We start from the raw sequence: 12462 nt of genomic DNA on the forward strand, positions 1-12462 counted from the left end.
GCCTTTCCGATGATGTGTGAGTAGTTTACCTCAGACCTTCGGGTCCATAGTTATTAGCTAGATGGCTTCTTCTCTCTCTTTGGATCTCAATACAAAGTTCTCCTCGATCTTCTTGGAGATCTATTCGATGTAACTCTTTTTGCGGTGTGTTTGTCGAGATCCGATGAATTGTGGGTTTATGATCAAGATTATCTATGAACAATATTTGAATCTCCTCCGAATTCTTTTATGTATGATTTGTTATCTTTGCAAGTCTCTTCGAATTATTAGTTTGGTTTGGCCTACTAGATTGATCTTTCTTGCAATGGGAGAAGTGCTTAGCTTTGGTTTCAATCTTGCGTTGCTCGATCCCAGTGACAGAAGGGGAAACGACACGTATTGTATTGTTGCCATCGAGGATAAAAAGATGGGGTTTATATCATATTGCTTGAGTTTATCCCTCTACATCATGTCATCTTGCCTAATGTGTTACTCTGTTCTTATGAACTTAATACTCTAGATGCATGCTGGATAGCGATCGACGTGTGGAGTAATAGTAGTAGATGCAGAATCGTTTCGGTCTACTTGTCGCGGACGTGATGCCTATATACATGATCATGCCTAGATATTCTGATAATTATGCACTTTTCTATCAATTGCTCGACAGTAATGTGTTCACCCACCGTAATACTTATGCTATCTTGAGAGAAGCCACTAGTGAAACCTATGGCCCCCGGGTCTATTTTCCATCATATAATTTTCCGATCTATTTTTACTTTGCAATCTTTACTTTTAATCTTTATCATAAAAATACCAAAAATATTATCTTATCATCTCTATCAGATCGCACTTTTGCAAGTGGTCGTGAAGGGATTGACAACCCCTTTATCGCGTTGGTTGCAAGGTTCTTATTTGTTTGTGTAGGTACGAGGGACTTGAGTGTGGCCTCCTACTGGATTGATACCTTGGTTCTCAAAAACTGAGGGAAATACTTACGCTACTTTGCTGCATCACCCTTTCCTCTTCAAGGGAAAACCAACGCAGTGCTCAAGAGGTAGCAAGAAGGATTTCTGGCGCCGTTGCAAGGGAGTCTACGCACAAGTCAAGACATACCAAGTACCCATCACAAACTCTTATCCCTCGCATTACATTATTTGCCATTTGCCTCTCGTTTTCCTCTCCCCCACTTCACCCTTGCCGTTTTATTCGCCCTCTCTTTCCGTTCGCCTTTTTTCCGCTTGCTTCTTGTTTGCTTGTGTGTTGGATTGCTTGCTTGTCACGATGGCTCAAGATAATACTAAATTGTGTGACTTTGCCAATACCAACAATAATGATTTTCTTAGCACTCCGATTGCTCCTCTTACCGATGCTGAATCTTGTGAAATTAATGCTGCTTTGCTGAATCTAGTCATGAAAGATCAATTCGCCGGCCTTCCTAGTGAAGATGCCGCTACCCATGTAAATAGCTTTGTTGATTTGTGTGATATGCAAAAGAAGAAAGATGTGGATAATGATATTGTTAAATTGAAGCTATATCTTTTTTCGCTTAGAGATCGTGCTAAAACTTGGTTTTCATCTTTGCCTAAAAATAGTATCGATTCATGGAATAAGTGCAAAGATGCTTTTATATCTAAGTATTTTCCTCCCGCTAAGATCATCTCTCTTAGAAACGATATTATGAATTTTAAGCAACTTGATCATGAACATGTTGCACAAGCTTGGGAGAGAATGAAATTAATGATACGTAATTGCCCTACACATGGTTTGAACTTATGGATGATTATACAAAAAAATTATGCCGGATTGAATTTTGCTTCTAGAAATCTTTTAGATTCGGCCGCGGGAGGCACTTTTATGGAGATCACTTTAGGAGAAGCTACTAAACTCCTAGATGATATTATGGTTAATTATTCTCAATGGCACACTGAAAGATCTACTAGTAAAAAGGTGCATGCAATTGAAGAGATTAATGTTTTGAGTGGAAAGATGGATGAACTTATGAAATTGTTTGCTAATAAGAGTGTTTCTTCTGATCCCAATGATATGCCTTTGTCTACTTTGATTGAGAATAATAATGAATCTATGGATGTGAATTTTGTTGGTAGGAACAATTTTGGTAACAACGCTTATAGAGGAAACTTTAATCCTAGGCCGTATCCTAGTAATTCTTCTAATAATTATGGTAGTTCCTACAACAACTCTTATGGAAATTTTAATAAGATGTTGTCGGTGTTCTGGGAACGGGGGTCCCCAGACTTGCCTGCCTGCGGCCCACGGCATGGCTCTGCGAGCGGGCCCGTACGGCCCATCTTCACCAACAAGCATTCGAGATCCTCGCGAGGGGCCAAGCCTCGCGAGGCGGACGACACAAGACCCCCTCGGGAGTGGCCTCACCAGGCTGGCTCGCGAGGGGCGGAGAGATCAAGGAAAGGCAAACCTCGCGAGGTTCTCATGACGTGAGCCATGACGATCGAGACCAGGCGGGCGCCAGACGGGCGCCAACGCTCACAGTGTCCTTGTTTCCTCTTTGGTGCTAAGGAGGCAAGCGCAGGCGAGGAGTACCGAGGCATCAGGCAAAGGTTTCCATATCGGTGCAACGAGACCAAGACCAGCAGGACGGCAAGACAGAGGTCATCGTGGAGCCCAAGCCGACGTCACCACGAAAGCCTTTGGCAGGCGAAGACCACCTTTAGTCAGGATAGCTTGTACTAGTTGTCCCCTTTCAAATTGGCCGTTGTGGCATCCCTTCCCGCTCAATATTTGGGAAGAGGACCAGGGCCTCTCTAAATAGGGCTAGCCACCACAGTAGGAATCATCCCATCTTGGACTAGATCAAACCCATCCTCACACCCACCAAGCACAAGAACACCTCACCTCAGGAGGCTGTTCTTCCCCTTGTACTGTTCATCCTCAGCCTGAGAGGCAATCCACCACACCACACTGGAGTAGGGTATTACACGACAACGGTGGCCCGAACAAGTATAAATCTTGTGTCTCTTGTGTTGCGAGTTCGTCGAGCTAAGCTTAGAGATCCCGGTGAGGCTGAGGGCATGATTTGGTAGAGGGAGATCTTCATGCGCACCCCAGTGTTCGAACCTTGAGGGTTTTGCTGGAACCCGAGATCCGACATTTGGTGCGCCAGGTAGGGGTGCGCCGAAGCTTTCCTTCCGTTGACCCGCGTCCCGTTGCTTCGTCATCTCCATGGCGGACGCTCGCCGAGCTCGCGCTGAGCGCCAGGCCGCCCTCGCCGCCCGCGTTGCTCAGATGGCTCCCGTCGGCGGGCCACCCTGTCGGTCCCCGTCGCCTGCCACCAACGCCGCCACTGGCCCGGCGGGGAACGAGCAGCAAGCTTCTTCGCTGCACCCCTTGGTGCGGCGGGACGGCCGCAACGCCACTCCATCGTTGACTCTTGCCGGCTCGTCGTCCCACGCCCGTCACGCTCCCACGGACGCGCAGGCCGCACTGTGCATGGCACGCGAGCTCCTGTGCTACCGCCCCATCGACGACCTCTGCGAGGACTGGCTCGAACGCATCACCGAGCTTGTCAGCGCCACAGGGGGCTCCCATGTGCCGTCGCTCTCGCTGCCTCGCCCTACGCCAGCTGCAGGTGACGTGGCTCATGGAGCGCCTCCACCACCTCTGCCCCAAGACGGTATCCTGGTGCCAAGACGCGCGGCCCCCCGGTGCTACTCACCATGTTCGGCGCCCGCGCGAGAAGAAAGAAGCTGCCAAGAAGTCCCACGGTCGCGGGAAAACGCTCCTGCGCTCCCGGCGCTGCTACGGCAAGACCGTGCGCCGCCTGCGGTGGCGGTGCGCGGGCATCAAGGCAGGCTCCACATCAGCAAAGGGCCCCGGTGGTGTCCGCGTTCTGGGAACGGGGGTCCCCAGACTTGCCTGCCTGCGGCCCACGGCGTGGCTCTACGAGCGGGCCCGTATGGTCCATCTTCACCAACAAGCTTTCAAGACCCTCGCGAGGGGCCAAGCCTCATGAGGCGGACGACACAAGACCCCCTCAGGAGCGCCTTCACCAGGCTGGCTCGCGAGGGGCGGAGAGATCAAGGCAAGGCAAACCCCGCAAGGTTCTCATGACGTGAGCCATGACGATCGAGACCAGGCGGGCGCCAGACGGGCGCCAGTGCGCGCAGTGTCCTTGTTTCCTCTTTGGTGCTAAGGAGACAAGTGCAGGCGAGGAGTACCGAGGCGTTAAGCAAAGGTTTCCATATCGGTGCAACGAGACCAAGACCAGCAGGACGGCAAGACGGAGGTCACCATGGAGCCTAAGGCGGCGTCACCACCAGAGCCTTTTGCAGGCGAAGACCACCTTTAGTCAGGATAGCTTGTACTAGCTGTCCCCTTTCAAATTGGCCGTTGTTGGCTCCCTTCCCGCTCAATATTTGGGGAAAGGACCAGGGCCTCTATAAATAGGATTAGCCACCATTGTAGGAGCCAACTCGTCTCGAACTCATTCAGTTCATCCTCACACGCACCAAGCACAAGAACACCTCGCCTCAGGAGGCTGTTCTTCCCCTTGTACTGTTCATCCTCAGCCCAAGAGGCAATCCACCACCACCACACCGGAGTTGGGTATTACACCACAACGGTGTCTCGAACCAGTATAAATCTTGTGTCTCTTGTGTTGCGAGTTCGTCGAGCTAAGCTTAGAGATTCTGGTGAGGCTGAGGGCGTGATTCGGCAGGGGGAGATCTTTGTGCGCACCCCAGTGTTCGAACCTTGAGGGTTTTGCCGGAACCCGAGATCCGACATTTGGCGCGCCAGGTAGGGGTGCACCGGAGTTTTCCTTCCGCCGATTCACGCTCCACCATCTTCTGGCCCATTCTCCATGGCGGGCGCCGCTCTTCTGGCTGGATCTACGGGTGCCCATAGTGACGCTTGGGGGCTCTGAGCCCTTACTCCCGCCTTGCGGCACGTGCAGTGGCCACCCAAGTTCAAGCCGGAGATGCCGCCGCGCTACGACGGCGCGGCGGACCCGACAGCTTTCCTGCTGGCGTACGGGGAGGCCGTCCTTAAGGCCGGGGGCGATGACAAGGTCATGGTCAACTGGCTTCCCATGGCCCTCACTGGTGCACCGCACGCCTGGCTGCTCAACCTTCCCGGATCCACGGTGGCATCTTGGGAGGAGCTGCGCAGTCTCTTCGCTGCGCGCTACGCGCACCCGCGCACCACGCGGTCGCGGCCCTCCTCGGCGGCTCACAAGCACCGCCCTCAGATCGTCATATCAAGCCATTCCTTCCCGAGATCGGCACCGCTTCCAAGCGCTCGGGGGCTCCATCGGGCTGGGCCGCGCCCGAGGCCGACCTCACCTTCGACTCAGGGGATCATCCCGTCTCCACCGTCGGCTCGGGTGTGCTCCCGATGCTCTGCACACCCACCATCTGCAATGTGTCCATCACCAAGACGCTCATCGACGGGGGCGCCGGCCTCAACATGCTCTCCGTCGAGTCCTTCAACCTTCTTCACGTACCGCTCGAGCAGCTCCGCCCTAGCAAGCCTTTCTCAGGGGTTGGTGGAGGCTCCGCCCACTCCGTGGGGCGGATCCGCCTCCTCGTGACCTTCGACACGCGCGACAACTACCGCACCGAGCTGGTCGACTTCGATATCGCCCACATCGGCCTCCCATACAATGCCATCCTCGGGTACCCGGCCCTGGTTCAGTTCATGGCGGCGACCCATCCGGCCTACAACCTCATGAAGATGCCCGGGACCAAGGGTGTCCTCACAGTAGTTGGGGACACCAAGGAAGCCTTGATGATGCTCAAGCTCGCCCTCAAGACTGCCGTGACGGCGCAGCCCGCCGACGCGGACACCTCCAAGGCCAAGGGAGCCACACCAACCAAGAAGAAGTAGTTGTTCACTCAAGACAAGGCAGAAACCAAGCAAGTGCCAGTCGAGGAGGATGGGTCCTCGGGGGCAACCTTTACCATAGGCGCCAACCTCGAGCCTGACCAGGAGGAGGCGCTGGTGAAGTTCTTGCACGCAAACAAGGAGGTGTTCGCTTGGGAGCCCGACCAGCTGGTAGGGGTCCCGAGAGGGGTGATAGAGCACCACCTGAAGGTGTGCCCCAACGTACGCCTCGTAAAGCGGAGGGCGAGGTGGCAGTCCACGGAGAAGCAAGCTTTCATCGTCCAAGAGACCCGCAAGTTGGAGGCTGCGGGTGTCATTCGCGAGGTTCGGTACCCCGAGTGGCTGGCGAACCCCGTCGTCATGCCCAAGAAAGACGGGAAGGAGCGAATGTGTGTCGACTTCACCAACCTCAACAAGGCCTGCCCCCAAGATCCGTTCCCGCTTCCACGCATCGACCAGATCGTCGACTCCACTGCTGAGTGCAACTTGCTGTGCTTCCTGGATGCGTTTTCAGGATATCACCAGATCAAGATGGCGGTAGAAGATGTGGAGAAGACAGCCTTCCTGACCCCGTGTGGGGTGTACTGCTACACTTGCATGCCTTTCGGGCTGCGCAACGCAGGCGCAACCTTCCAGCGGCTCATGCACATCGCCTTGGGTCGGCAGCTCGGGAGAAATGCTGAAGCCTATGTCGGCGATATCGTGGAAAGTCTCGGGAGGTGAGGACCTTGATCCAAGACCTGGAGGAAACCTTTGAAAGCCTCCGCCAGGTGGACTTGCGACTCAACCCGGAGAAGTGCGTGTTTGGCGTCCCTTCCGGCAAGCTGCTGGGCTTCCTTGTGTCCCACCGGGGGATCGAGGCCAACCGAGAGAAAGTCAAGGCCATTGAAGACATGAGTCCACCGCAAACCCTCAAGGAAATGCAGAAGCTTGCTGGCCGGGTGACTGCGTTGGGGCGCTTCATTTCCAAACTAGGAGAGCGCGCCCTACCCTTCTTCAAGCCGACGAAGAAGAAGGGCCCATTCGAGTGGACCCCGGAGGCCGACTGAGCATTTCAAGACCTCAAGAGATACCTGACCAGCCCTCCAGTGATGGTGGCGCCACGACCTCTCGAGCCCCTAGTGCTTTATCTTGCCGCCACTCCCTACTCCGCCAGCGCGGCTCTAGTGGCGGTTCGAGAAGAACACCAAGCCAAGGGCGCATCACGCTGAGCTACACCAACAGCAGAGATGACGCAAGATCAGGAAGGCGTCGCAAGGGCCGTAGCAACATCAGCAGAGGATCAAGCTCAGCAGGACGCTGCCGCCGAGACCTCGACAAGCGATCAAGCATTGGGGGCTGCACCACCTCAGGAGGCGCCCCAACTTCTGGAAGGCACAAGCCTCATCAGCGCACCCGCCCTCATCGAGCACCCGGTATACTTCGTCAGCACGATGTTGCGGGATGCAAGAGCACGATACCCCATGCCTCAGAAGCTCTTACTGGCGCTCCTGGTGGCCTCACGTAAACTGCGGCATTACTTCCAAGGCCACCCCATCAAGGTCGTCTCGGCCTACCCACTGGAGAGGGTGCTCAGGAGCCCCAACTCAGCCGGGAGGGTCGCCGAGTGGAACATCGAGCTGCAGGCATTCCAGTTGGAGTTCAGCACCACTAGGGTCATCAAGGGAGCTGCGCTCGCCGATTTCATGGTAGAATGGACAGACGTCCCGGCGCTTGAAATAGGCGAGGATCGGTCCCTCTCACCGGGAAGTGAGGCGCCCGACGGCTGGGTCATGTATTTCGATGGTGCCTTCGCGCGCCAGGGCACGGGGGCTGGAGCAGTGCTCATCTCACCCACTCAGGACAAGCTCTACTACGCTGTGCAGCTCTGCTTCCAACAGGGCGAGAAGGTCTCCAACAACATTGCAGAGTACGAAGGCCTCATAGCCGGCCTAAAGGCTGCGGCGACCCTGGGGGTGAAGCGTCTCACCATCAGGGGTGTCGGTGTACAAAAAGAGGGGCACGCTTTTGTACCCCTTTACCTGTACACGGGCAGTCGGAGCCCCGCCCACGGTCACACCAAGCAGAGCAGGGGAGGTGAGCCAAGGTAAGACCGAAGCTCAAGATAATCAGAGCAAAGCCAAGGCGAAGACCACAAAGAGCAGAGGGACGAAGCAGGTTCCCCTGGCAAGACCCTTGCCGGGGCAGCCTCAGCAGCCCCGACAAGATCCTTGCCGGGACAGCTCGCCCCACACCAACAGAGTGAGCCACCCTTGAGCCCACGATCCCCAACGCCATCATCCACATGGGCCCAGGGCTCGGGAAGGAACCTCTGTGGTGGCATGTAGATCTTTGTGAAGACATATTCAAGATCAGATGAGGATTAGAAGATGACAAACCCTCGGCAAGATCCTTACCGAGGAAAGCCACCAGGCCCCCGGCAAGGTCCTTGCCGGGGACGACAGCGCGCCATGGCAAGACCCTTGCCGGGCCACCCGGCAAGGCCCTCTCCAAGGACGCCAGCAGGGCCACCGCCAAGCCCACGCCAACCAAGCTTCCACCACCGTTCACATGCAGCTGCCAGCCCAACCAGCTGGGCGGGCACCTGCGTGGCAACATGCAGCTCCCAGGCCAACTCATCGAGCGCCTGCGTGGCGGCATGCAGATCTTCGTGAAGGCTCCACCACCGCGCCACCTCAGCTGCCTGCCTGCCTACATGGCGTCGCACACCTCACTGGCCAGGGCGCGTGTCAAAGCGAGGAGGAGCGGCGACGGACCGGACGGGCCTCGCCCCCGTCCCCGATAAAGCAGAGGGACACCTAAGCTACGCATTAAATGCGTCTTGTCCTGTAATACGAGCGATAAGCTCAGGGCACTGTATGCCTTTCCACCTCCCGTGTGTCACTGTGGCAGCCCCTTTCGACTATAAAAGGAGGCCCATGGCATACTGGAGAGGGATTCGGCTCTTTCGAACCACGCACTGACCACAGCTAGTTCGAGAGCTCAAGAAATCTCTGAAATACACCCACCAAAGCAGGACTAGGGTTTTACGCATCCTCGCGGCCCGAACCTGGGTAAACGATCCTTGTGCTGGCTACTAACCCTGCTCTTCTCGCAACCCCGCGCCCCGGCAACCGTAGTAGGGATTCTTGTGATCCCATAGGTGTCATTCCACACCGACATCTTTGGCGCGCCAGGTAGGGGGTGGCGATTGTGAGAATCTGGTCTAGTAATCAGCCTAGCAGTTCTTCGTCGCCATGGCTCCTAAGAAGAAGACGGCCATGGCGGTCGGCTCGTTGGGAGCCGAACGGCCCGCGCCGGTGCGGGCGGGCAGTGGGCCGGTCGCAGACAGGACCCAAGCCGCGGTCCGCGAGCACCAGCATCGCCCTGGTAGTCAGAGCCTGGCGAGCGGCGACGTTCGCGCACCGGACGACCAGCCACACGTCGCCGGATCCAAAGACGGAGCTGGGCCCCCCGCAGGCGGCGCGGGGCCCTCCAGGGGTGTCGTTGTGCCACCTTCGGGCGGCGCAGCGACCTCCAGGACGCCCACACCGGCGACCACTGCGTGCTCTTCCCATGGTGTGCGCGCCGAGCAGCGTCACCACGTTGGTGACCCTGAGCACCGCCGTGGGAAGAGCCCCGTGCGTCATCCGCAGGATGAAGGGGTTCAACACGCCGGCCGAAGCGCTAGCGAAAATGGCACGCGGCCGCTGGGTCGTAACGGAGCTCCTTCTAACGTAGTTAGAAGTCGAAGCGCGCCACGATCCACGCAGCTGTCGCCGCCGCGCACGCCAGCAGAAGCTTTGGCGCGCGCTTAGCTGCTCCTCGACTTCCCTCCTACTGCGGGGAATCTTGACGAGTGGAGGGCCACCATCCGGAGCCTCGTCGCTGTCGCCAACAAAGACGATCCGCGACCGGCGGGACCCTCGGGTCGGCGCTCCACCGAGCCACCCCATGCTGGCGCTGGGAGGACCGGGGGAGTTGCGGCCATGGTGCACTCTCCTCCTCCTCGCCAGCCACCGCGGGCGTCGGCCCGTCGTGATGACGCTTGTGATAACATCTCCATAGCGTCATCCGACCCGCGGACCCTCAGCGACCAGCGCCAGGTCCTTCGGGAACGAGCTCACGAAGATGCTCGAACCACCGTCGAGCGCCGGTGCGAAACGCGCCGCCAGTCGGACAAGCGGGCGGGACCCGCTATGGACCACCCGGCACCGGGGGGCTCCGGCGGCCTACCTTACGAGGTGGGCTGCCCGGCCTTTACCCGTGAGCTGCGGCAGTTCCAGTGGCCGTCCCACCGCACGTTCAAGCCCGACGTCGGCGAGAAGTACACTGGCAAGACCCATCCGTTCGAGTTCCTCAGCATCTACACCATCGCGATGCAGGCTGCTGGGGCTCATGATGACAAGGTGCTTGCCAACTATTTCCCGCTGGCGCTCAAGCCCAATGTGATGTCTTGGTTGATGCACTTGCTGGTGGATTCCATTTCTTCTTGGTCGGATCTGTGCCATGAGTTCGTTGGCGCCTTCACAGGAGGCCACCAAGCTCATGGCCAGGCCAGTGATCTGCACACCATTTCCCAGAAAGAAGGGGAAACCCTACGCAAGTATATCCAGAGGTTCAGCCGGGTGCAGTACAACATCCCCGACGTTCATCCCGCCGCTGTGATTAGCGCGTTCCACCAGAACGTGCGCAATCACAAGATGCGCGAGGAGCTGGCGATGACCAAGGTTAAGGATGTGGCCGAGCTCTACGTTCTGGCCGATAGGTGCGCCCGGGCTAAAGAGGGAAGGAAGTACCCCGGCGAAGACGCCGGCACGGAAACCGACTCTACCGATGAAGACGCCGCTACCCCGACGAAGAAGGGCCGGCGTCGCAACAGGAAACGCAAAGGCAAGGCCGTGCTTGCCGTTGAGGGATCTGACGACACTGGTGTTGGAAAGAAGGTCAAGGCAGGTGCCCCCGACAAGCAGATTGCCGGGTGTGCCGCGTGCCAGGCCTTGGCGGCTACCGACAAGCCAGGAAGCTCCGGCACGCAATACTGCAAGATCCACCGCACCAAGGGCCACGACCTCCAGAACTACCGACAAGTCGAGCTGCTTGCTGAGAAGCAAAAGGCCGAGTACGAGAGGCGGGACAAGGAGAAGGACCAGGACGGTGCTGAGGGATCCGGCAAGAAGCGTGGCGGCCAAGGAAGCCGTGTAACGCCCACGATGCGGCTATATCTCCCACGTGTCGAGGCACGACTTAGAGGCATAACCGCATAGTGGTTTTGTCGCAAGAAGGGTCATCTTCACACAATCCCATGTAATGAACAAGAATGGGATAAAGAGTTGGCTTACAATGGCCACTTCACACAATACATAAATATCATCATACATCATCCAAAATACAATCATATAGACCGGCTACGGCCAAAATCCAGATGAAAATAAGACAACCCCAAATGCTAGATCCCCGATCGTCCCAACTGGGCTCCACTACTGATCATCAGGAAAAGACACATAGTAACGACCACGTTCCTCGTCGAACTCCCACTTGAGATCGACGCCATCATCTGCACTGGCATCGTCGGCACCTGCAACTGTTTTGGTAGAATCTGTGAGTCACGGGGACTCAGCAATCTCACACCCGCGAGATCAAGACTATTTAAGCTTATAGGACAAGGAGGTGCAAAGAGGTGGAGCTGCAGCGGCAAAAGCATATATGGTGGCTAACTTGCGCAAATGAGAGCGAGAAGAGAAGCAACGGAACGGACGTCATCTAGCAATGACCAAGAAGAGGTCCTGAACACCTACTTACGTCAAACATAACACAGACCGTGTTCACTTCTCGGACTCCGCCGAGAAGAGACCATCACGGCTACACACACACTTGGTGTATTTTAATTTGGTCAAGTGTCAAGTTATCTACAACCGGACATTAACAAATTCCCATCTGCCTCATAACCGCAGGCACGGCTTTCGAAAGATATTACCCTGCAGGGGTGTCCCAACTTAGCCCATCATAAGCTCTCACGGTCAACGAAGGATAAACCTTCTCCCGGGAAGACCCGATCAGTCTCGGAATCCCGGTTTACAAGACATCTCGACAATGGTAAAACAAGACCAGCAAAGCCGCCCGAATGTGCCGACAAATCCCGATAGGAGCTGCACATATCTCGTTCTCAAGGCACACCGGATTATCCAAGCTTCCGATAGGCCAGCCCAGAGTTGCCCCTGGTGGCCACCGGCGACTGACAGTTTGGACCAATACTCAGAGGAGCACTGGCCCGGGGGTTTAAAATAAAGATGACCCTCGGGCTCTAGAAAACCCAGGGGAAAAAGGTATAGGTCGCAAATGGTAAAACCAAGGTTGGGCCTTGCTGGAGGAGTTTTATTCAAGGCGAACTGTCAAGGGGGTCCCATAAATCACCCGACCGCGTAAGGAACGCAAACTCAAGGAACATAATCCCGATAAAACAGTAACTAGGGCGGCAAGAGTGGAACAAAACACCAGGCATAAGGCCGAGCCTTCCACCCTTTACCAAAATATATAGATGCATTAATTAAATAAGAGATATTGTGATATCCCAACATATCCATGTTCCGACATGGAACAAACTTCAACTTCACCTGCAACTAGCAACGCTATAAGAGGGGC

The sequence above is a fragment of the Triticum aestivum genome, chromosome 2D, assembly GCF_018294505.1.
Source record: "Triticum aestivum cultivar Chinese Spring chromosome 2D, IWGSC CS RefSeq v2.1, whole genome shotgun sequence".
Taxonomy (NCBI): Eukaryota; Viridiplantae; Streptophyta; class Magnoliopsida; order Poales; family Poaceae; genus Triticum; species Triticum aestivum.